The sequence below is a fragment of the Lepus europaeus genome, chromosome 7 (genome assembly GCF_033115175.1).
Source record: "Lepus europaeus isolate LE1 chromosome 7, mLepTim1.pri, whole genome shotgun sequence".
Classification (NCBI taxonomy): domain Eukaryota; kingdom Metazoa; phylum Chordata; class Mammalia; order Lagomorpha; family Leporidae; genus Lepus; species Lepus europaeus.
The window spans coordinates 8347431-8370769 of NC_084833.1; the positions used below are offsets into that span (position 1 = coordinate 8347431).

Genomic DNA, 23339 nt, shown 5'->3' on the forward strand with positions numbered 1-23339 from the left:
CCCAAAAGACAGGAAGCATAAAGTACCTCTCCATGCCCTGTTCCTTCTCCCAAATGCACCAATCAAACAGCTGCCCTCTATTCTACAAGGAACCAGAAGCCAAGAGAATGGGGTTTTTTCTCTCCATCAGCTGCCTGGCTTCAGCAAAGACAAACGTCAATTTTACATTTCACAAGCAGCATTGGAGCTTTAAAGGTGTCAAGAATGAAGAAGAGAAAGTTCCAGTCTCCAAAGTAACTCTCACGGTATGCTACTAGAGAATTAAAGGAAATATGGGAAACAGCAGTTTTCAGATATTGGCCAAGCAAGGCCAATATGGTTTCTGTGAGAAGAGAAATAAATAATGTGAGATCTACCGTTGCCCAGGCTTTCTTCCTGCGAGCGACTTGTGGAATGCAGCACAGAGAGGTGGGATTCGGGTGGAGCCTGGCAATCTCATTGAGTTCAGAAGGACACAAGAGAAGTTCAGAGCAGACAAGACAGCTAGAATTTGCAGGAAAGGGGAGAGCTATGCAGAATTTCTGGTGGGGAGAGAGCCTGCAAACACAGAGTTCCATCATGCTACAGAATAGAAAAGAACCCCTACACTCAGTAAAAGGAAGCCAGACATCCCAATTCAAAAATAGACCCCAAAAAATTGAACAGGGGCCAGCATTGTAGCACAGCAGGTTAAGCCGCCAGCATCCCATAGGAGTGCGAGTTCATGTTCCAGCTGCTCCACTTCCCATCCAGATTCCTGCTGTTGCACCTGGGAAAACAGGAGAAGATGGCCCAAGGACTTGGGCCCCTGCAACCCACCTAGGAGACAAAGATAGAGTTCCAGTCTCCTGGCTTTGACCTGGTCCAGTCCAGCTACTAAAGCCATTTGGAGAGTGAACGAGCAGATGGAAGAGCGATCCCTCTCTCTCTTTCTCTCTCCCTCTCACTCTCTGTAACTTTGCCTTTCAAATAAATAAACAAATGGCCAAAAAAACTGAATAAGGGCTGGCATTTTGGCGCAGTGGGTTAAGCCACTGCTTGCCACGGCAGCATTCCTATTTGAGTCTCAGCTGCTCTGCTTCTGATCCACTCCCAGCTAATGCACCAGCGAAGGCAGCAGAACATGGCCCAACACTGGGCTTCTGACACTCAAGTGGGAGAGCCGGTTGGAGTTCCTGGCTTCAGGCTTCAGCTGGGGCCCACTCAGTTTTTGCAGTCATTTGAGTAGTAAACCAGTGGATGCAAGATGATCTCTCCTCTCTCTCTCTCTGCCTTTCTTTTTTTAATTTTAAGATTTACTTATTTATTTATTTATTTATTTGAAAGGCAGAGTTACAGAGAGGCAGAGAGAGAGAGAGAGGTCTTCCATTCACTGGTTCACTCCCTAGATGGCCGCAACAGCTGGAGCTGTGCCAATCCGAAGGCAGGAGCCAGGAGCTTCTTCCGGGTCTCCCACACCGGTGCAGGGGCTGAAGGACTTGGGCCGTCTTCCACTGCTTTCCCAGGCCACAGCAGAGAGCTGGATCAGAAGTGGAACAACCGGGACTTGAACCAGCACCCATATGGGATGCCGGCACTGCAGGCAGCGGCTTTACCCGCTATGCCATAGTGCCGCCCCCCCCCCCCCCGCCTTTCAAATAAATCTTTTTTTAAAGTCTAAACTCATGCTTTGCCACAGAAGATATATGAATAGCCAGGAAGCACATGGAAAGATGTTCAGCATCATTAGTCATCAGGAAAATGTAAATTAGACCACAATGAGATTCTACTCTGCATCCATACAGATGACTAAATTGTAACAGACCGGCTCTGTGTTGCCATGTGATGCTCTGTGCCACCTCGGGCTCTGCAGCAGCCCCACGGGCAAGAAGGCCCTCGCAGCTGAGGCCCCTTGCCTTAGGACGCCCCAGCTCTGGAACGCCACAAGACCAAGATGCAGCGAGGTGAGCAGGCCTTAGCTGGTGAGAGGCTCCCACGCAGGAGTCAGCGATGCACTAACGAGGCCCAGCGGAGAATTCCCCGTGGTGAGCTCTGCTGCAGACAGCGTTGTCTTAACCAGACTAGCTCACAGGTCACGCTACTCAAAGCCAGGCGTTCCAGTTTTCCCTGTAATTCCGGGCATTGGCCAGCTTTTTGTCACTACAACAAAAGAGCTGAAGGCTAACTTTACGAGGAGAGAGGTTTATTTTGGCCCACAGTTCTGGAGGCTCACAGCCAAGACCAGACAGGCCTCAGTGATGTGGCCTGTGGTTATGATACTGTTGCCCAAGATGGCACAGAGCACTCCATGGCAGGAGACAGGGAGCACACGTGTCGGTGTGGTTTCTCATGGAGCCATCAGAATTCATCACAAGGGTTCCCCATCTACTGACCTAATCCACTTCCCAAAGGCCACACCTCTGAATGCCAGCATTGGACTAAGTTTCTGCTCTCTTTGCAACTATGAACATAAAATTTGGCGGACGATGCCCTTGAGTGCAGGAGGACAAATATTCAAGCAATATTATTCCCTCAACTACCCAATGGGCCATCAACATATTCTTCCGTGATTAAATAAGATTAAATAAAAGACTGACCATACCAAGGTGTTGACAAGACTGCAGACTAACTGGAACTCATACACTGCTGGTGGAAATGTAAAACTTGGAAATGCTTTCGAAAATAACTTGACAGTTTCTGATGAAGTTAAATATGGCTAGTCCTCTGTGCCCATGGAGCCTGCATGCTTGGACTCAAATAACCACAGATTGAAAATATTTGAAAACAAATATCTGCATCTGTACTCAATACACACAGGCCTTTTTTAAGATTGATTGATTGATTTGAAAGGCAGAGTTACAGAGACAGAGGGAGAGAGACACACAGAGAGAGAAATCTTCCATCTGCTGCTTCACTCCCTAGATGGCCACAGTGGCCAAGGCTGGGCCAGGCAAAAGCCAGGAGCCAGGAGCTCCACCCTGGTCTCCCACGTGGGTCAGGAGCACAAGCACTTGGGTCATCTTCTGCTGCTTTCCCAGGTGCAATAGCAGGGAGCTGGATCAGAAATGGAGCAGCTGGGACAGGAAACGGCACCCATATGGGATGCCGACATCGCAGGCTGCAGCTTTGCCTCTTATGCCACAACAACCACCCCAGGGTTTTTTATCTTGTTATTATTTCCTAAATAACACAGTATAGAAAATATTTACATAGCGTTTACATTGTATTAGGTATTATAACTAATCTAGAGATTATTCAAATTACACAGGAAGATGCATGTAGGGAATGTGAGAGGACTTCAGAAAATTTGTGGAAAAATGATATTAAAACATAAGTTTGTGGCGCAGCGGGTTAGCACCCTGGCCTAAAGCGCCGGCATCCCATATGGGCGCCAGTTCCAGTCCCGGCTGCTCCACTTCCAATCCAGCTCTCTGCTATGGCCTGGGAAAGCAGTGGAAGATGGCCCAAGTTGTTGGGCCCCTGCACTCATGTGGGAGACCCGGAAGAAGCTCCTGGTTCCTGGCTTCAGATTGGTGCAGCTCTGGCCATTGCAGCCATCTGGGGAGTGAACCAGCAAATAGAAGACTTCTCTCTCTCTCTCTCTCTCTCTCTCTCTCTCTCTGCCTCTCCTCTCTCTGTGTAACTCTTTCAAATAAATAAATAAATCTCTAAAAAAAAAAAAAAACACACACATAAGCTAAACCTCCACCAGCAGTGCCAGCATCCCATATGGGAACCAGTTCGAGACCCAGCTGCTCCACTTCTGATCCAGCTCTCTGCCATGGCCTGGGGAAGCAGCAGAAGATGGCCCAAGTGCTTGGGCCCCTGCACCCATGTCGGAGACGCAGAAGAAGCTGTGGCTCCTGGCTTTGGCCTAGCCCAGCTCTGGCCATTGCAGCCATTTGGGGATGGAACCAGAAGATGGAAGATTTCTCTCTCAGTCTTTCCTTCTCTGTCTGTAACTCTACCTCTCAAATAAATAAATAAATAATTTTTTTAAAAAAATAAAAAGTAAGTTTAGGGGCAGGTGTTTGGCCTAGTGGTTGAAAAGCCATTTAAGGGGCCAGAGCCATGGCTCACTTGGTTAATCCTCCACCTGCACTGCCAGCATCCCATATGGGCACAGGGTTCTAGCCCCAGTTGCTCCTCTTCCAGTCCAGCTCTCTGCTGTGGCCCAGGAGTGCAGTGGAGGATGGCCCAAGTGCTTGGGCCCTGCACCCGCATGGGAGACCAGGAGGAAGCACCTGGCTCCTGGCTTCGGATCAGTGCAGCGCGCCGGCTGTGGCAGCCATTTGGGGAGTGAACCAACGGAAGGAAGACTTTTCTCTCTGTCTCTCTCTCTCACTGTCTGTGACTCTACCTGTCAGATAAATAAATAAAAATGTTTTTAAAAAAGCCATTTAAAACACTCTCATATGAGAACTGGGCCTGGGTGCAATCCCTGACTCAACTTCCAGTTCCAGCTTCCTCCCGCAGCAGACCCTGATGCGCAGCAGGTGATGGTTCAGGTCACTGGGTCCCTGCCACTTACACAGGAGACTTGGATTGAGTTCCCAGTTCCCAGCTGTAGCCTGGCCCAGTCCTGGTCATTGCAGGCATTTGAGGAATGAGCCAACAGATGGTCTGTCTCTCTCTCTCTCACTCACTCACTCTTGCTCTTGCTCTCGCTCTCTCTCTTGCTCTTGCTCTCGCTCTCTCTCTCTCCCCCTCACAAATCTTTTTAAAAGATAAGTTTATTTTGGCACACAAAAAAAAATTGGAATCCATGCACAGTCTTTTCAGGAAACACATTTTCAGTGAGGTTTTTATTTTTTTATTTTTTATTTTTTTGACAGGCAGAGTGGATAGTGAGAGAGAGAGAGAGAGACAGAGAGAAAGGTCTTCCTTTTTGCCATTGGTTCACCCTCCAATGGTCGCTGCGGCCAGTGCATCGTGCTGATCCGAAGCCAGGAGCCAGGTGCTTCTCCTGGTCTCCCATGGGGTGCAGGGCCCAAGCACTTGGGCCATCCTCCACTGCACTCCCGGGCCACAACAGAGAGCTGGCCTGGAAGAGGGGCAACCGGGATAGAATCCGGCGCCCCGACCGGGACTAGAACCCGGTGTGCCGGCGCCGCAAGGCGGAGGATTAGCCTGTTGAGCCACGGCGCCAGCTTCAGTGAGGTTTTTTGCAAAACCTTTGTAGGCAAGTACTATATCATTTCATATAAAAGACTTGAGCCTCTTAAACCTCTGCAGATTTTGGTCCTGGGACCAATTCCCCATAGATACCTAAGGTCAATTGGGTATTACTCATCAGTTCCATTCTCAGGTATTGACTAAAGAGAAAGGAAAGTATATTGGGGCCAGCACTGTGGCACAGCCAGATAAGGTACAACCTGCAAGGCCAGCATCCCACATCAGCTCCAGTTGGAGTTCCAGCTGTCCCACTTCTGATCCAGCTCCCTGAAAATGCACCTAGAAAAGCAGTGGAAGATAGCCCAAGTACTCGGGCCCTTGTCACCTGCATGGGAGACCCAGATGAAGCTCCTGGTATCAGCCTGGCCCAGGCTTAGCCATTGCAGCCATTTGGGGAGTGTACAAACAGGATGGAACATCTCTCTCCCTCTCTCTCTCTCTCTCTCTCTCTCTCTCTCTCTCTCTCTCTCTGTTTCACCCTCCTTCTCTGTAACTCTGCCTCTCAAATAAACAAATTTTTTTGAAAAATAAAGTATGTGTCCACTCCCTAGAGATGTTCATGGCTGCTTTATTTATAATAGCCAAAAACTGGAAACAACACAAACAGTCATCAACAGGTGAATGAATAAACAAAGTGTGGTTACATCTGCAATAGAATTTTATTCTATGGGGCCTGTGCTGTGGCATAGTGGATAAAGCCACCACCTGCAGTGCCAGCATCCCAAATGGGTGCCGGTTCGAGTTCTGGCTGCTCTGCTTACAATCCAGCTCTCTGCTTACAATCCAGCTCTCTGCTATGGCATGGGAAAGCAGTGCAAGATGGCCTAAGTCGTTGGGCCCTGCACCCATGTGGGGAGGCCTGGAGGAAGCTCCTGGATCCTGGCTTTGGATCAGCGCAGCTCCGGCCATTACCACTAATTGGGGAGTGAACCAGAGAATGGAAGACCTCGCTCAGTCGCACGCTCTCTCTCTCTCTGCATCTCCTTCTCTCTGAGTGTAACTCTGACTTTCAAATAAATAAATAAATAAATCTTTAAATATCATATGCTTTCGGGGCCAGCTCTGTGGCACAGTGGGTTAAAGCCCTGGCCTGAAGTGCCAGCATCCCATATGGGTGCTGGTTCTAGTCTCTGCTGCTCCTCTCCCAATCCAACTCTGCTGTGGCCTGGGAAAGCAGTAGAAAATGACCCAAGTCCTTGGTCTCCTACACCCAGGTGGGAGACCTGGAAGAATCTCCTGGCTCCTGGCTCCTGGCTCCTGGCTTCGGATTGGCGCAGCTCCAGCCATTGCGGCCATTGCGGCCATCTGGGGAGTGAACCAGCAGATGGAAGACCTCTCTCTCTGTCTCTACCTCTCTCTGTAACTCTGTCTTTCAAATAAATAAAAATAAATCTTTAAAAAAAATACAATATGCTTTCTTGGGAAAGTTAATACATAGAGAGTATTTTTTAAATATCATACTACAGTATAGCCTATAAATATGTACAATTTTTTGCAAAATTTTTAAATGTAGGATTACATGTCAATTAAAATTAAAGAACATTTTAAAATAAATAATAATAATAATTGCAGCATAAAAGGGGTATACAAAGGCATCCATAACCAAAGCACAAGGCAGACAGAGGTGGAGCTGGCTCCTGAGATGTGGAACCAGGGCATGGATGTCATGGTGTCACTGCTGGCTCCATTTCTGCATGGCCACTGTGCACAGGTTACCTTGTTGGGTGCCACTCAAGGTTCACTCCTAGTACTGGTGTGACTAGAAAGAAAAAAGATTTCTGTCTCCCAGTTCCAACTTTGGAAAAGTTTAGGGAAGGATGCTTGGCTGGTTCATGCCTACATGTTGATCCAACAATGTAGGGTAGTGGGGTGTGAGTCATCATGAATGACCCAGCCTGAGTCTCCTGTGTACTCCTGTACTACAGATGAGCCACAGCCACCATCTCTACGTCCTGCCGTCCCTAACACTCGTTTTCTCTTTTCCCCATAGCACCTGTCATTTATCATAGCCCTTATCAAGTTAGAAGTGCAGCGCTGGCCTAGGCAGCAGCTCTCTTAAGTCCCCCTCCAACCCACCACTGTATCCCCTTCAACTTTGTTTCCTGCTAGTGATAAATCATTCTCTATACTTGAACCACAGGAGCACCCAGAAAGACTTGGTTCTCAGGGGTTTCAGGAGCATACAAATGGTGAAAGTTTGTGATCACCCCAAGGTGGTAGAAGCCCAGTGCAACTGTTGCTCTTGAGAGGACAAGCGCCGTGAGTGGACCAGAGGCCGAGAGATCCTTTCTGAATAGTCTCTGTTGATTGGCCAGCTTCTAATCTCTTCTACTTGTAGATTTCATCACCAAGCTACAAGCAAATTTTGTTCTTGTCCCTTCCCTATTTCTCTTGCTTCTCACCCTTCATTCCTCAGTGTCTGCCCACAATATCCTTAACCCCCTCACCACAGTGCATCCATAGAACCCTCCACAGGCATACACCATCCACGTACCCTCACTAAAGTGTTGTTAAAATTAATCCCAGCCTTCTTTGACACAGCCCCAGAATCTCTTTCAAATAAAAGCTATATTTAAACAATACACAGATTACCAAATAGCAGTGATTTGAACAAAATGGGAGGGAAGATCCATTGCTCTTTGAAATAAAAAGGCGTTCAAGTGACAATATCTCCAGTTTTACATTTTGTGATATTTGCATCCACAGAGGACTAAAAATCCCACAGTAAAGGCCAGTGCTGTGGTGCAGCAGATTAAGCCACCGTTCACAGTGCTGGTTCAAGTCCCGGCTGCTCCACTTCCACTCCAGCTCTCTGCTATGGCCTGGGAAAGCAGAGAAGATGGCCCAAGCCCTTGGGCCCCTGCACACATGCAAAAGATCCAGAAGAAGCTCCTGACTCCTGACTTCAGCCTGGCCCAGCCCTAACTGTTGGGGCCAATTGGGGAATGAACCAATGAGTGGATCTTTCTCTCTCTCTCTCTCACTGTAACTCTGCCTTTCAAATAAATAAATATTTTTTTTAAATTCCATAATAATCACTAAATTCACAAATAAGGATTTCTCTCCAACAAAATCAGGATTATCAAGTAATCGAGCTTAAAGGAGGAATGCAATTGGATATGTATTAACACATCTTAGGGACATTCGCTAACTGTCCTGATCATCCCAGCCCCTGTTCTCGTATTTTGTTTCTGTTAACTAAAGAAATGGCAGTTTACAAAACCACCCAAAAGTACTCAAAAATCAGTATTTCATTTTAAGGTTTTTTTTTTTTTTAATGCCATATCTCTTTATCATTCCAGCTTAATTGTAATGGGATATCCCTCTGCATTCTGAAACAGCTCTGCTCCACCTAGGGAGGAAGCACTTTCAAAGCAAGAATGTTTTCCTTATCTTCGTTTGAAAGAACAACAAAATTATTCAGCAATAAAATCAAATGAGCTATCAAACCATGAACAGATGCGGAAGGAACGTAAATGCATGTCACCGAGTGAAAGAAGCCGATGTGAAGAGGCTACCTGCTGAATGATTCCAACTCTGGGTTGTTTTGGAAAAAGCAAAACTATTAGACAGTAAAAGGATCAGCTGTTGCCATGGACTCAGGGGAAGGAAGGGATAAATGGGCAGAGTTCAGAGGGGTATAAGCAGTGTCATGCGGCATCACACTCTAAGTGATACGGAGCTATGAGAGTGTCATCACAGATCATCACACATTGGTCAGAAGCCTACAGAATGTACAGCACCAGGAGAGAGCCTTCATGTGAGCTGTAGACTTGGGGTGATGATGATGTGCCGAGGTAGACTCTACAGTCATCACAAATGGATCACTCTAGTATGGAATATTGATAATGGAGACTTGTGTACGTGGGGACAAGGGGTAGATGGAAAACCTCAAACTCTGCCATTCAATCTTGCTGTGAAATTGCTCTAAAAAAGTCAAATCTAGGAGTACATGTTATGATGCAAGGGTTAAGTCACTACTTGTGATACCAGCATCCCATACTGGAGTACCTGGTTCCAGTCTTGGCTACTCGGCTTCCAATCCATCTTCCTGCTAATGCACACCCTGGGAGGCAGCAGAGGATGGCTCAGGTAGCTGGGTTCCTGCCACCACCGGAGACCCAGACGCAATTCCATCTTCCTGGCTTTGGCCTGGCCCAGCCCTGGCTATTGTAAGCACTTGGGGAGTGAACTAGCAGATGGAAGATCTCTCTCTCTCTCTCTATCTCTCTGTCTCTCTGTCTCTCTCTCTCCTTTTCAAATAAATTAATTAATTCAAATAAATTAAAATCAATAGATAAAACTTACAAAATAATAGCAAGGGTTAGGCACAAGTCTCAGATCTGCCATTCACTTATGTCCCTGGGCAAGTTACATAACCTCTCTTATATCTGGCTTTTCCATCTGTAAGATGAGGTTGATGATCCTAACCCCACAGGATGATGGTGAGCATTAAATTAGCACCTGGAACTCAGTGTTTGTCCACGTACCCTCCATCATCTTCCAGGCCAAAGACCATAAAGAGGTAACAGGGTGGGTAGCAAAGGCAATTTTCTAAAAAATAAAAATTGCAAATACTATAAATGTGATGTACAATCAAATATCCACAACATCAGCTTTATTCTTCCTAAAATGTAAGTCACAGTCCTGTGGAGTTTGTGGACTCAAAAGGCTTCCATAGCCTAGGCAGCTCATGTCAAGAACCTCTGGTGATCAATGACATCATACATAGGAGTGTTAATTGTTAAATTAACAACAGGAGTCACTGTGCACTACCTTTCCACGCAGGACCTCTGTCCTCAAAGAGTTGTATTGCGAGAGTTCTTGTTCTCAAAGATTTATTTTGTTTTAGTGTATGAAGTGGAGGATATTCTTATGTCTCATAAGTTATAGTTATGTCTAAGTGCTTGCAAAAGAGGTATCATTCTTGGGTGCTTCTTTAAAGTTAATTAAGTTTCTAAAAACAAGTGAAATTAACTTTGAGATGCAATGACTTTGAACAGTCCTTGTCTCAACTGTTGAGGAATAATTTTTTTTCGTGCAAATTGTTGAAGCCTTTACTTAGTATAGAGTTGGTCTTCTGTGTATAAAGTTAATAAAAAATGGATCTTACTGGAGAATGGGACTGGGAATGGGAGAGGGAGGAGGAGGAGAGGTGGGAGTGTGGGTGGGAGGGCGGGTATGGTGCAGAGAATCCCTATATTCCTAAAGTTGTACTTATGAAATGTGTGAAGTTTATATTTCTTAAATGAAGGATTTTGGGGGGAAAAAAAGTAAGTCACAGTCCTAGCTCTTCTGTAAAAGCACAGACTTTGAAAAGGCCTCCCTCTCAAACCAAGAAACTAAAAAGATCATAAAGTTACCACCTGGGAGAGGCTTGATGGGAGTCCCCTCCCACCACACCCCCCAGCAGCAGTTCCCAAATCTTGGGAACGTGTTAAAAATCGAATTTCTGGGGGTTGTTGTTGTGGCACAAAGTAGGTTAAGCCTCTGCCTACAGGAACAGCATCCCTTATAGGCTCGTGTTCTGGCTGCTCCTCTTCCAATCCAGCTCCCTGCTAATGGCCTGGGAAAGCAGTAGAAGACAGCCCAAGTGCTTGGGCCCCTGCACTCACATGGGAGACCAGAAAGAAGCTCCTGGTTCCTGGCTTCAGATCAGCCCAGCTCCAGCCTTTGAGGCCATTTGGGGAGTGAACCAGTGGATGAAAGACCTCTCTCTCTACCTCTCCCTCTCCCCCCTCCTCCAACTCTGCCTCTCAGATAAATTAATTATTCTTTACCAAAAAAAGCAAATTTCTGACTTACCTTTCAGATAATCAATAGGACTTGAATGGCCATCAGGCATCAGGCTGTTTTCAACATCAGGGGGCGCCCCAGGGCGCTCAGAGCCCAGGTCCCAGCCCTCACCATACTATCCCCAGCTTCCCAAGTCAGCAACTACCCCACCACATGGGGGCAGCCTCACCAGCATCTGTCACGTGGCCCAGGACATCCAAGGTGCCACAGCCAGGAACATGGGCAAGGCGAGGGAGCAACGTGGGTCCAGGCAGGGCCACTGGAAAGTGCTGATCTGGACCCGCCTGCCGTTAGCCACAGCAGGGTCCTGCACAGCCTTCACACCAACTTCCTGTCCCTCTGTGCTTGAAGTTTCCAACCAAAGACGGTCATGACTGTCTCACCAGCAACTCCCTGCCGCCAAGTGAAGGGTCCCTGACAGGCTCATGGGAATTCCGAGTCACGAGGCTTTAGCGGACCAGGAGATCTGACAAACTCAGAGCCTCAGCTCCTTCCCGATGTATGAAGCTGAGTCCTCCTGTCCCAGCCTCCCCCACTATCATGCGTGGCCTCTCCTGGAATAAGCAGTATCCAAGCAGAAAACTTTTTTCTTCAGTTAAAAAGGCCGAAGCCTGGGGCCGGCACCGTGGCTCACTCAATTAATCCTCTGCCTGTGGCACTGGCATCCCATATGGGCACTGTGTTCTAGTCCCGGCTGCTCCTCTTCCAGTCCAGCTCTCTGCTGTGGCCTGGGAGGGCAGTGGAGGATGGCCCAAGTCCTTGGGCCCCTGCATCCGCATGGGAGACCGGGAAGAAGTACCTGGCTCCTGGCTTCGGATTGGCGCAGCGCCAGCTGTAGCGGCCATTTTGGGGGTGAACCAACGGAAAATGAAGACCTTTCTCTCTGTCTCTCTCACTGTCTATAACTCTATCTGTCAAATAAATAAATAAATAAATAAGCCAAAGCCTTATTTAGTCTTCAGGGAAATGCAAGATGTATGTAAACATAAAATACAAAAAAAGAAAAAATCTTACAGTCTAGAAGCATATCAAGACACTGCATTTGCTGCAGGCCAGAGTCCTGTCTAAGTGAAGAAGGGCACCTGGACAGTGGCAGGTCCAGGGCTGGGTCCCCTCCCCAAGGACACCGCAGGTCTGTGGTGAAGGGGAAAAAAGCTTTAAAAATGTTAGAAACATGGAGATAGTTTAGCACCACAATAGATCCTTGGAACTATTTTAGCACTCCAAGCTAAACAAATGGTCTTTGCTCCAGTTTCTCTGCTGAGGGCGAGGAGGGAAACCCAGGAGGAAAGGTTCCTCCTGCCCCCAGTGCCCCACTAGGAGCTGGGAGGGGCCGAGTGGACAGCATGAGGAGTTCTCCAAAGTTCTGGAGCCCCAGAGACCTCTGCCAGTTCACACCCAGTCACTTCAGAAACCAGCCACTCAGGTGTGCCGGGCTCAGACATACCTTCCTGCGGGCCTCAGGAAACGGCAGGGAACCCATTTTCTATCCCGTGTCCTGGATTTAGGGAAAACCTGCTACAGATTCCTTCCTCTTCAGCAATGAATTCTTAAGAGCAGGGTGTCTTGTTAGAAGCCACCAAAGAAGTGGCAGGCCGTGCCCGGGGAAGAGCGTGCATTCCACCAGGTCTGAGTCACGGCGGCAGGGCAGACTCCACAAAGCCCGGGCTTCCTCGGGACCTTGCAAGTAACCGGTACCCAGAAGGACAAAAGGACTCCCAAGGGGGATGGTGGGTCCCTGTCACATGGCTGATTGTGGCTGCTTGTCTCTGATTCATACAGCTTGAGAACTGGCCCTGTATTGGATCAAGGGTAGTGGGCCCGATCAGCTGGGAAGCTGGGAGGCAGACAGAAATATTCTGGAAAGAAGGCCCCAAACTCAAAGGTTTATTTGTTGAGGATATTTGTCTGTACCACTAAGTAAATGAATGAGACCTGCTGGAGACCCATCTGGCTCATGTCCAATGACTAACAGTTTTCTCTGGTAGCTTCTGTGGCCAAATTTGAAGGATTTTTTTTAACCTGTTGTGGGTAGGCCCTTGGGTGCTGAATCACCAAATTCCCTCTCTACCTGTTCTCTTCTTCCTGAAACAGACTTTTTCCTTCTTTCCAATCAACAAAGATAAGACTCAAAAGCCTTGCTCAGCCGGCGCTGGCGCCGTGGCTCAACAGGCTAATCCTCCGCCTAGCGGCGCCGGCATGCCAGGTTCTAGTCCCAGTCGGGGTGCTAGATTCTGTCCTGGTTGCTCCTCTTCCAGGCCAGCTCTCTGCTGTGGCCCAGGAGTGCATGCACACACCCAGCCTGCTGCTGTGCTCGATCCAGTCTACAGCAATTCTCTCTCAGGCCTCCTGTGGCCCAGCCCATCGACCAGGATGGAACTGGAAGCGAGGCTGGGACCTTGAGCCTAGGGGACACAATTCTCTAAGGCCACTAAGTTCTGGGATGGGATGAGGGTGTTGATTGTCAAAGTCAAGGGCAAACTTGACTTTGGGGAAGGGGCAGTGCATCCAATTCCAAACTGATAGCAGGTTGGGATCAAGGCCCTGGAAGGCAGAGACCTCCACCAATATAAACACCAGCATGGCCACCTTGTGGCCTGGGGATGTGGGTGACAGCAGAAATGTTTATGAGCACAGCCTCTTGGGAGGCTGCGGTCGTTTGGGAGATACAATTCATCTCAGATATTTATGGATCACTAAAAGGCTGAATTGAATAAAGACTTGATGGAGACTGGGGTGCAGTTGCTCAGAAAGAACATTCAAACTGTGAGCCTTGAACTCAACGTTCTCTTCCCAACAAAAGTTCAGCAAGCACTCACTTTGCATTGGACACTACACCAAGGATACAGAAGTGGACAAGAGCGGTGCAATCCACGACTTCAAGGAGTTAACAATCTACTGAGGGAGACTGCCAAGCAGTTACAAGCACCTGGAGTGATGCAGGAGCTCAGTCAGGACCTGGGGGACCAGGAAGTGACTCCCAGATGAAGCAATGCCTGACCTCAGAACTGGAAGGTGAGACGCAGGAAGTAAGGTTCTGCAGCAGAGCCCTAGACAGAGAAAGAAACATTTCCTTGGAACAAAGTGAATGTGATACAGGATGGCCCAGGCGGGCCCACTCATCTCTGGTCCCCAGGGAAGAGTTGCCAAACCTAAATGTTGGTTGAACTAAAATAAGTTAAAGAAAATGCAAGAAGATGGCTGCACCCTGCAGGTGCAGAGCAGGACGGGGCTAGAAAGAAGAGCCCTTTTGCTCCAATATTAAGATCTTGTCCATCCCAAAGAAGCTACTGCCACACACAAATTCAGACACACCTACCCACTCATACATAAGTCACACAAGTCCTGACTTCCACCTGAGCTCTGTTCTCTCCAGGCCTGGAGTGGGTGCCCATCCATGCCAAGCCAGGTCTGGGCCTACTGATTGGGTTGGTCCCCAGTCCACGCCAGTTCTTTTAGCAGGCAAGACCTATGCTCTGCCCCACTCCAACTGCACTGCCTTAGCTGTGGTCTCTCTGCCATTTTTTTTTTAAAGATTTCTTTATTCACTTGAAAATCAGAGTTACAGAAAAAGAGAGAGAGGGAGATCTTCCATTCACTGGATCATTCCCCTAATGGCCACAACAGCAAAGGCTGGCCCAGGCCAAAGCCAGGAGCCTGGAGCTTCATGCAGGTCTCTTACATGGGTGGCAGGGGTCCAAGTACTTGAGCTATCTTCCACTGCTTTTCCCAGGCATGTTAGCAGGGAGCTGGATCGGAAGTGGAGCAGCCAGGATTCAAACTGGTGCCCATGTGGGATGCCAGCATCACAGGCAGTGGCTTTACTTGCTACTCCACAATGCCAGCCCCCTTTCTCCCTTTCTTTGTCTTAGTCACCTGCTCCAGGTATGTGGGACCTCAGGGTGGCCTTGAGGATTCCCGAGAAGTCACAGGAGGAATTAGCATCTCCTAGAGTATCCCCAGCTTCTCCCTTCTCCCAACCCTGGAGTCCAGAAGTCAGTGCAGAAAGAACCAGTGCCCTGTTTGATAGAACATGTGTATCTGATTAAAACCTTGCAATGACTCTTAAAAGTGTGATTACTGGGTCAAAAGTATGAAAAAAAAAAAAAACAAGGCTTTTCACAGATATTGCCACATTACTCTCTCAAAAACTCAGATTTTACAGAAGTGTATAAGATACTGTCATCAACAGAGTACTCTCTCTCTGAGACACAGAAAATAACGGCCTTGTTGAAATTCACAATTATTTGATTCTGGGAAGCGTTGAACATTTTTCCATATGATTTTGATCTATTTATAATTTCTTTTCTGTAAACTTCCCATTCATATCGCTTGCCCATTTTTCCTTTCTACTGATTTCTAATAAAAGGATGAATCTTCTGCATCAAAAATATTAACCAATTACCACAAATGATCACCATCTTTTGCATTTTAAAATCTATCTTTTATATTTATTACTTTTTAGAGTGGAGACCTGGGGCCGATGCTGTGGCGTAGTGGGTGGATTCTCCCCCTGCGGTGCTGGACGCCTGTTCAGTTCCCAGCTGCTCCTTTCGCAATCCAGCTCCCTCCTAATGTGCCTGGGAAGGCAACGGAAGATGGCCCAAGTGGGAGACCCGGAAGAAGCTCCTGGCTCCTGGCTCCTGGCTCCTGGCTCCTGGCTCCTGGCTCCTGGGGTTGGCCCAGCCCAACCTATGCAGCCATCTGGGAAGTGGGCTAGGGATGGAGGATCTCTCTCTCTCTCTCTCTCTTTCTCTCTCTCTCTCTCTCAGTAATTCTGCTTTTTTGGATAGATAAGTAAATCCTTGGAGGAAAAGGAAAGTTAATTAATTAATTAATTTTTAAAAGTAGAGGCCTTTTGCTGCCTTATATAATCACACCTATCAGGTTTTTGTTTTGTTTTGTTTTGTTTTGTTTTTTTAATTCAGCTTCTGTGTTTCAGGTTACATTTAGAAAAGTCTTCTCTGGTTGGCGCTGTGGCTTAACAGGCTAATCCTCCGCCTTGCGGCACCGGCACACCAGGTTCTAGTCCCGGTTGGGGCGCCGGATTCTATCCCGGTTGCCCCTCTTCCAGGCCAGCTCTCTGCTATGGCCCGGGAGTGCAGTGGAGGATGGCCCAAGTGCTTGGGCCCTGCATCCCATGGGAGACCAGGAGAAGCACCTGGCTCCTGCCATCGGAACAGCGCGGTGCGCCGGCCATTGGAGGGTGAACCAATGGCAAAAAGGAAGACCTTTCTCTCTGTCTCTCTCTCACTATCCACTCTGCCTGTCAAAAAAAAAAAGAAAAGTCGGCCAGCGCCGTGGCTCACTAGGCTAATCCTCCGCCTTGCGGCGCCGGCACACCAGGTTCTAGTCCCGGTCGGGGCACCGATCCTGTCCCAGTTGCCCCCCTTCCAGGCCAGCTCTGCTGTGGCCAGAGAGTGCAGTGGAGGATGGCCCAAGTGTTTGGGCCCTGCACCCCATGGGAGACCAGGAGAAGCACCTGGCTCCTGCCATCAGAACAGCGCGGTGCGCCGGCCGCAGCGCGCCTACCGCGGCGGCCATTAGAGGGTGAACCAACGGCAAAAGGAAGACCTTTCTCTCTGTCTCTCTCTCTCACTGTCCACTCTGCCTGTCAAAAAAAGAAGAAAAGTCTTCCCTTCCTTCCCCCTGAATATAAACCGTTTCCCTAAGGTTTCTTCAATCACAGTAACTTATATATTTTATCCTTATCCATCTGAAAATTAGTCTAACTGAAGGCGAGAAGTAGGGTTCTCTTTTTTGTCCAGATCCATCACTTGTCTCGAATCCATTTAATGAACTGTTCCACCTTCCCTGCCTGGCATAAAATGCCCTCCATCACATACCGGTTCTGAAATATTTGGCCTCGCTGATTTGTCCACGTATTCCACTGCCAATGATGTTCTGTTTAATTCTTAATTTGAATACACAAGGGATACGAATGGGAAGTTTACCAAAAAAGGAAATTATAAATAGATCAAAATCATGTGGAGAAAAAATATTCAACTCTTTCCAGAATCAAATAAATGTGAATTAAAGCGAGAGACTATTTTCCGCTTCTCAGAGCGAGAGCGCTCAGGGTTATGGTATCTTAGGCACTTCTGGAAAACTCGGTTTCCTGGAGAGCGCTGTGCTCTCCACGTGAGACGGTCTCCTTGCAGGCAGCGCCTCCTCGCTGTGCCCTCTGCCAGCCCCGAGGTGGGACACAGCCTTCCATCCCATCATGAAACAGCAAAGTTGCCCCACAGCGACACTCAACGCTGCTGCTTTCCGTGAGGATCCGTGAGAGATGAAGGTGATGGCCCATCAATGCCATGGAGCAGAAATGTTCAACGGGCTCTTCTGCTCCTCAAGGCCTACAGCCATGTCTTCCTCCCCCACCCCGACTCTTGTGCCATACAACCTCTTAAGTCTCCTTCATGATCCTAAGAATTCACCTCCAGTTGTCAACTTGCACAATCATTCAACAAAGCAGAATTCTTCCCATTAGTTTAATCTTTCCTTCTTATAATTTATCAATTGTCACTTCAGCATCCCCAGAGAAAATGGATCTCGCTCTCTCTCTCTCTCTCACTCTCTCTCTCTCTCATACACACACATACACACACACACACTCCCAGTGCAATCAACTTACAAAACATGCACCCAGAACCACATGCACTGTGGTGTAGCGGGTTAAGACACTGCCTACAGCACCAGCATCCCATGTGGGCATCAGTTTGAGTCCCAGCTGCTCCACTTCTAATCCAGATCCCTGCTAATGCACCTGGGAAAGCAGAAGATAGTTCAGATGCTTGGGCCTCTGCATCAACAAGGGAAACCTGGAAGAAGCTCCTGGCTCCTGACTTTGGATTGACCCAGCTCTAGCCATTTTGGCCATTTGGGAAGTGAACCAACAGATGGAAGATTCTCTCTCTCTCTCTCTCTCTCTCTCACTCTCTCACTCTCTCACTCTCTCTGTAACTCTGCCTTTCAAATAAATCAATCAATCAAAAAAAGAAAGAAGGAACACCAGGGACTGCATTCCCTTGGACTACTTTGGAAAAAAAGACAAAGATATTCCAAGTTGATTTCTTTTTTTTAATATTTTATTTATTTATTTGAGAGGTAGAGTTACAGACAGTGAGAGGGAGAGACAGAGAGAAAGGTCTTCCTTCTGTTGGTTCACTCCCCAAATGGCTGCAACGGCCGGAGCTGAGCTGATCTGAAGCCAGAAGCAAGGAGCTTCCTCCAGGTCTCCCACGCGGGTACACAGGCCCAAGCACTTGGGCCATCTTCCACTGCTCTCCCAGGCCATGGCAGAGAGCTGGATCAGAAGAGAAGCAGCCGGGACTAGAACCGGCACCCACATGGGATCCAGCGCCGCAGGAGGAGGATTAACCTACTGCACCACAGCACCGGCCCCCAAGTTGATTTCTTAAATCTGGTTCATAGTATCTACAAGAGACCCATCTAACATTTTAATATACTAAATGTAGAGAGATGGAAAAAAGATATGTGAAGCAAATATTAACTAGAAAAAAATTAAGTCGATATACTAATAGGAGACAAAATAGACTTTAAGACCAAAAGAGTGCAATGGTTAAGAGGCTTACTAGCCGGGGCCAGAGCTGTGGCGTAACGGGCTAGGCCTCTGCCTGCCGCACCAGCATCCCACATGGGCACCAGTTCATGCCCTGGCTGCTCCTCTTCTGATCCAGCTCTCTGCCATGGCCTGGGAAAGTAGTGGAAGATGGTTCAAGTGCTTGGGCCCCCGCACCCATGTGGGAGAACCGGAAGAAGCTCCTGGTTCCTGGCTTCAGATCAGCCTAGCTCCGGCCATTGTGGCCATCTGGAGAGAGAACCAGCTGATGTAAGACTTTTCTCTCTCTCTGCCTCTGCTTCTCTATAACTCTGCCTTTCCGATAAATAAATAAATCTTTTTTAAAAAAAAATACTGTAAGATGACATAAACATTAAAAATGATAACTTGAGTGATTTAATATTTTAAAAAATTCTTGCCTTAAAGGAAACACCAGCCCCAGAAAAAAGGTGAGCTTTACCACAATTTTAATAAATAAATATTACAGTCTTATAGAAATTCTCCTCCAGGGCCGGCTAATCCTCTGCCTCCGGTGCTGGCACCCCGGGTTCTAGTCCCGGTCGGGGCGCCGGATTCTGTCCTGGTTGCTCCTCTTCCAGTCCAGCTCTCTTCTGTGGCCCGGGAGGGCAGTGGAGGATGGCCCAAGTGCTTGGGCCCTGCACCTGCATGGGAGACCAGGAGGAAGCACCTGGATCCTGGCTTTGGATCAGCGCAGTGCTCCGGCCGTAGCAGCCACTTGGGGGGTGAACCAACAGAAAAATAAAGACCTTTCTCTCTGTCTCTCTCTCCCTCACTGTCTAACTCTGCCTATCAAAAATAAATAAATAAATAGAAATTCTCCTCCAAAAAAATCTAAAGAGGGAATCATCTCAAGTTCACTCTATGAGGCCGGTATCCCATTGATGTTGAAACCAAAGAAAGATAATTATGTAAGAAAATTACAGATCAATATCACTCATAGATGCACATATAAAAACCCTAGAAAAGCTATTAGAATAAATGAATTCAGGGCCGGCTACTGGTTTGGCTTGGTCCAGCCCTGGCTGTTTAGTGAACCTGTGGATAAAAGATCTCTCCTCTATCTCCCTATCTATTTATCTCCCTATCTCTACTATTCAAGTAGATGAAAATAAAAATAGGAATCAGCATTGTGGCATAACAGGTTAAACCGCCAGCTGCAATGCCGGCATTCCATATGGGCACTGGTTCAAGTCCTGGCTGCTCCACTTCTGATCCAGCTCCCTGCTAATGACCTGGGAAAGTAGTGGAAGATGGCCCAGGTGCTTGGGCTCCTGCACCCATGTGGGAGATCTGGAATAAGCTCCAAGCTCCTGGCTTTGGCCTGGCCCAGCCCCATTTGAAGAGTGAACCAACAAATGGAAGATATCTCTCTCTCTCTCTCTCTCTCTCTCTCTCTTTCTGCCTCTCCCTCTCTGTAACTCTGCCTTTCAAATAAATAAATAAATCTTTTTTAATGTCAATTATTACACAGATTTTTATATAAGTTCAGTGCAATTCTGATCAAAAACCCTAATGCTTACTTTAAGGAAGTGGCTAAACAAATTCTAAATTTTATATAAAAATGCTTAGAGCTAGCATTGTGGTACAGTGGGCTAAGTTGCTCTTTTCTTTTTAAAAAAAAATATTATTTTATTTATTTGAAAGACAGAGTTACAGAGAGGGAGAGGCAGAAAAAGAGAGAGAGAGAGAGAGATAGAAAAAGAGAGAGAGAGGTAGAGCCAGAGAGAGAGAGGTTTTTCATTCTGCTGGTTCACTCCTCAGATGGCTGCAACAGCCAGAGTTGAGCTGATCCAAAGCCAGGAGCCAGGAACTTCTTTTGGGTCTCCCACATGGGTGCAGGGGCCCAAGCACTTGGGCCATCTTCCACTGCCTTCCCAGGCCATAGCAGAGAGCTGGATCGGAAGAGGAGCAGCCAGGACTCGAACCAGAGCCCATATGGGATGCCAGCGCTGCAGGCTGGGGCTTTAACCCACTGCATCACAGCACCGGCCCCTAAGTTGCTGTTTTCAACACCAGCAATCATATTGGAGAGCATGTTTGAGTCTCATCTGCTTCGCTTCTGATCCATTTCTGCTAATGCTCCTGGGAAAGCAGTGGAAGATGACCCAAGAGCTTGGGCCCTACCACTCATGTAGGAGACCCAGTGAAGTTCCAGGCTCCTGGCTTCCACCTGGCTGTGACAGACATTTGAGAAGTGAACCAGTAGATGAAAGATTCTCTCTCTCTCTCTCTCTCTTTATCTTTCTCCCCCTTTCTCTGCCACTCTGCCTTTCAAATAAATAATACACCTTTTTTTAAAAAAAAAAAAAAAGTGTTAAGGGGCCAGCATTGTGGCGTAGCAGGTAAAGCCACCGTCTGCAGCACCAGCATCCCATATGGGTGCTGGTTTGAGTCCCAGCTGCTCCACTTTTGATCCAGCTCTCTGCTATGATGTGGGAAAGCAGTGGAAGATGGCCCAAGTCCTTGGGCCCCTGCACCACCATGGGAGACCCAAAAGAAGCTCCTGGCTCCTTGCTTCAGATCGGTGTAGCTCCTGCCATTGCGGCCATCTGGGGAGAGAACCAGTGGATGGAAGACCTTTGTTTCTCTCTGCCTCTGCCTCTCTGTAACTCTGCCTTTCAAATAAATAAATCTTTTTTAAAAAAAAAAAGTGTTAAAAGCCAAATATAACAAGATACTCTTTTTTGGAAAAAAAGTATGAAAAAGCTAAAATTTGCTGTACTAGAAATCAATACATATTATAAACTATTATTATACAACTGTAGTAATAAGACAGTGGATGATGGAGCAGGAAGAAAAAATAGATCAGTGGAGAGAAGTACAAGCCCAGAAACAGACCCAGACACAGAAGAAACTTGGCAAGAGACAGAAGGGGCGTCCAAGTTCATGGCCCATTCAGTAAGTAGTGCCAGGTACCCACCCACATGGGAAACAAATAATAAATAATAATAAACAATCCATATTTCACCTTGAACAAAAATTGATTCCTGTCAAAGAGGGAAGAATTCTTAAGAACAAAGGGGAGAAGCCAGCACTCTGGCATAGCGGGTAAAACCGCTGCCTGCGTGCTGGCATCCCATATAGGCACCGGTTTGAGTCCCGGCTGCTCCACTTCCAATTCAGCTCTCTGCTGTGGCCTGGGAAAGCAATGGAAGATGGCCCAAGTCCTTGGGCCCCTACACTCCTGTGGGAAATCCATAAGAAACTCCTGGCTCCTGGTTTCAGATCAGCGCAGCTCCTGCCGTTGTGGCTAATTGGGGAGTGAACCAGTGGATGGAAGATATCTCTATTCTCTCTCTCTCTCTCTCTCTCTCTCTCTCTCTCTCTCTCTCTTTCTTTCCTTCTCTGTGTGTAACTCTGACTTTCAAATAAATAAATCTTAAAAACAAAAGAGGGGTGGGGCCAGCGCTGTGGCGCAGCAGGTTAAAACCCTGGCCTGAAGCGCCAGCATCCCATATGGTCACCGGTTCAGGACCTGGCTGCTCTCTGCTATGGCCTGGGAAAGCAGTAGAAGATGGCCCAAGTCCTTGGGCCCCTGCACCCATGTGTGAGACCAGGAAGAAGCTCCTGGCTCCTGGCTTCGGATCAGCACAGCTCCGGCTGTTGCAGCAAACTGGGGAGTGAACCACCGGATGGAAGACCTCTCTCTCTCTCTCTCTCTCTCTGCCTCTCCTCTCTCTGTGTAACTCTTTCAAATAAATAAATAAATCTTTAAAAAAAAAAAAAGAAAAGAAAGAAAGAGGGGGTGGCACTGTGGCATAGGAGATAAAGCTGCCGCCGCCTGCAGTGCCGGCATACCATACAGGCACCAGCTGCTCCACTTCTGATCCAGCTCTCTGCTATGGCCTGGGAAAGCAGTAGAAGACAATCCAAGTCCTTGCGTCCCTGCACCCATGTGGGAGACCCAGAAGAAGCTCCTGGCTCCTGGCTTCAGATTGGCGCAGCTCCGGCTGTTGCAGCCAATGGGGGAGTAGACAAGCGGATGGAGGACCTCTCTCTCTCTGCCTCTCCGTGTGTGTGTGTGTGTGTGTAACTCTGACTTTCAAATAAATAAATAAATAATCTTTTTTAAAAAATAGTATCAAGAATTCTAACTGGATATCAGTTAGAAAGAAAAGGACTTCTGTTTCCATTAGAATAGCAAAATCATATGGAAATAACTCCAAAACAGCACAAAGTATACTAAAGTATCCTTGAACGCACCAAAGAACTGGAAAGACAGTAAGGAAAAACAAAGCAAATCATCCGAGGTTAAATAGAAACCCAGAGAGATGAGCAGAAAACCCAAGCATAAGCAAGCACGACACACAATATACAAATATTCATGCATTTTCCTCAACATCAGAGTCAAGTGTACAAAACAGTGGGGGGTGGGGAGCCGGCCAATTTACTCTACTAGGAGGGAAAAATAAATAAGGAAATTAAGAATTGAGAGAGAAGAGTTTAAAATGTCTTTATTCATAGCATTTGTGTGTGTACTTGTTTAACTTGTGGACAAAGATTTATAAAGATGCAAAAACTATGACCTCTTTTACAACCCAGAACTCATTGTTTAGTATGAATTTTGAAACATATAAGAAGGAATATTGTGATAAAAATAAAATAAAAAACAAAATGTCACTACTCAGAAGGAATAGGATCGTTTACTTAGATAAACCAACAAAATCAATAAATAACTAAAACTAATAAGAGAGTTCAGCAAGGATGCTGGCTACAAAATCAAATTATCAAAATATCAATAGCAATAACTTAAAAGGAATAATCTAGAAAATGTAGTTTTAAAAATAGGATACTACTTGGGGCCGGC

General features: G+C 47.2%; 1 non-coding gene across 1 annotated transcript; it reads left to right on the forward strand.

The window, feature by feature from the left end:
- Positions 1-22994: 22994 nt before the first annotated feature.
- On the forward strand, positions 22995-23120 carry LOC133764982 (small nucleolar RNA SNORA40). The gene has a single exon (XR_009866546.1). It is a non-coding gene; the product is annotated as a small nucleolar RNA SNORA40 (small nucleolar RNA).
- Positions 23121-23339: the final 219 nt, after the last annotated feature.